The sequence below is a fragment of the Penaeus vannamei genome, chromosome 6 (assembly GCF_042767895.1).
Source record: "Penaeus vannamei isolate JL-2024 chromosome 6, ASM4276789v1, whole genome shotgun sequence".
In the NCBI taxonomy this organism is placed as follows: Eukaryota; Metazoa; Arthropoda; class Malacostraca; order Decapoda; family Penaeidae; genus Penaeus; species Penaeus vannamei.
Genome location: NC_091554.1, coordinates 12,497,734 through 12,500,233, shown reverse-complemented (window position 1 = coordinate 12,500,233; position 2,500 = coordinate 12,497,734). Strand labels below are relative to the sequence as shown.

Genomic DNA, 2,500 nt, shown 5'->3' with positions numbered 1-2,500 from the left:
AATATCAAAAGTATAGTCATATTGAGTTTTTACAGTGAACTGTTTCATCACTTGTACAGTCCCATAACCCATATTGGTTATACCGTAGGAAATCTTATAGAATTCTTTCTTGCAGGAGCCATTCAGCATCAAAGAGCAGTAGATTTTGAGTTATGGTATTAACAAAAAATTAATGCACAAAGGATTTTTAAATATTTTATAGTAAGTAATGGTTTCTCAGTTTGAGGCTGTTGTACACCAAAACAAAGCAAAACAATATTGGGAAGTCACTAGTAATGATTAAGTATTGCAAACAAAATAAACATTTCAAACCAGACCATTGGTATGAACTATAGGCTTAGATGTTATCCTATTAAAGGATTATTATTACCGTTGTTGTCATTGTTATTGTTATTTTTATTAGTTATTGTGTCTAAAAAAAATGTTTTTACTAGTACAGTTTCTGATGATATAGCAATTACTATTTACGTTATTTTTACTATTTCTATTAATGTTACTATCACTATTGTTACTATGATTATTACTATTAATCTTTGTATTAGAAATACTAATATATCAGATTTGCTGATAATAAGCCCATGTTCCAGGTGTGCTTCTCCTTTTCTCTCAAGAGTAAAAGCTCATTCTTGAAGTAGTAACCAAGTGACAAGAAATGCCCAATAAGGTTAGTAGTTGATTTCATCTTATAGTTTTAAGATGTATTGATTGATATTGTTATATAGATATATGTTTGTTTGTTTATGATATTTTGTAATGAAAATAGGTATCGTTTTCATAGATTTTTAAAAAGCTGTATATTAAGACTAGTAAGATAGATGAAGATGAAGTGATTTGAAACAATTGCTGAAATTATAATCAGAGGGAAGAAAAATCAGTTTATAATCAAAATATGTTTTAATTGATTTAAATCAAGATAGATAATTTAGAAAATATTTTATTACTTTGTATACCCTCTGTCATTATTTTTCCCTAAAAAATCTTTAATGTTATACAAATTGATAGATTAGAGGATTTGCACTTGATGACTTTTTAAAAGTTTTAGACCTATCCATTGAAAAGTTCTTGTGAACTTTATGAAGAAAATGAAATGGATCTTTATTTTCTAAAGTATTTGGAATAATTTCCTATATCTTGAAATCATAAATATCATCTTGTTTTGCCTTGGCATGTTCACTCAAAAGTGTGTAAATAATTTGGATTCAGTTACCATTTTGTAATCATGCGGTATATATCCAAAGATGTTCTCGGATCAGTATCCCAAACATATGTATTAGATATGCTCTTGGTTTAGATTTCCATCTCTTAACGTAAATGATATATTCACATCAATGCATTGCAATCGTAAGTTTGTAATGCATTTATGTGAATATATTTGGATAGCTACAAAAGCCAGATGTAGTATGTTCATTATCAAAATTGTACTGATTTTTTGTGAGCAGTGATAAGCACCTATAGTCTACAGTTGTCATTATGCTTTAAAGCCGGTGCAACTGCACCATGTAAAGGAGAGGTTTATTGTAATGAAGCCAACATGGGAAGCTTGGCTGCTAGAGGAAATTCAGGAACAAGGGTTGACTCTAAGTCGTAGAACCTGAGTTTAAGCCATTTTATTCTCATTTTATGTACATGTATATATATTTTTTTCTTTTGTTTTCTTTTTCTATAACAGTAGCCTAAATTTGACAGTTGATATAATTATCATTATAAATTTGTATGATATAACCTTTTATAAGTCATCTAGGGAGCCATTTTATTTTTCAAAAAGGTAATTTTCATAAATGTTAGATTCTTAAGAGAATAAGTATAGATATATTATGCATAAAGAGCAGCACTACTGCCAAAAAAGGAAAATAAGCAGATAAATCTTTTTATTAAAAAAAAAAAAAAGATTTTACAAATCCTGCCAACTTGCCCAGCTAGAAATTCTAGGCATAGATTTTTACGTCAGAGATAAAAGAGATGAATATGAATTTCTTGGCAGTATAAAGAGGATTACTGAAAAGTGGTGTTTCCAAGTAGCTAGAAATTATGATACCTGATTCTAAACTCAATGCCTCTAGGAGAATTTGGTGTGCACTGGACTGTCATACTTCAAGACTAATAGCAATAGCAGAAAGTGAGCACAATTTTGTGTTGTGACCTTTTCCATGATTTGTGCTAAATATTGCCTCTTTTATACAAAGCAGTGGTTGATCAGCACATTACACATCCTGGCCCCCTTCAGGCAATGTGCAGTGCATGTAATGGAGTCAAATAGAGGCATTGGGTTAATTAAAACATATATGTTTCACCTCTGTTTATTATAAGGTCACAGTTTTATTAATTAATCTTCATCTTTTGCCATTTCCTATGATCAGGGTAAGGTAGGCAAATGTCGTTAATTAATGATATTACTAAATTTAGATGTGTACTGAAAATAGTGGATATCTTAAAACTGTTCTTTTGTAGATCTATGAGTCTCTTCTTAAAAAAACGTGACCCATTTTAAAAAGAATTTTGC

At 29.7% G+C, this 2,500-nt stretch overlaps 1 protein-coding gene across 1 annotated transcript in view; it reads left to right on the top strand.

Annotated features, from left to right (window-relative positions):
• Nucleotides 1-2,500, top strand: part of LOC113805098 (oocyte zinc finger protein XlCOF28) — a gene marked incomplete in the record, with an annotated part of 6,912 nt that overhangs the window by 2,582 nt on the left and 1,830 nt on the right. The window contains 1 exon segment of the mRNA XM_070122640.1: nt 588-664.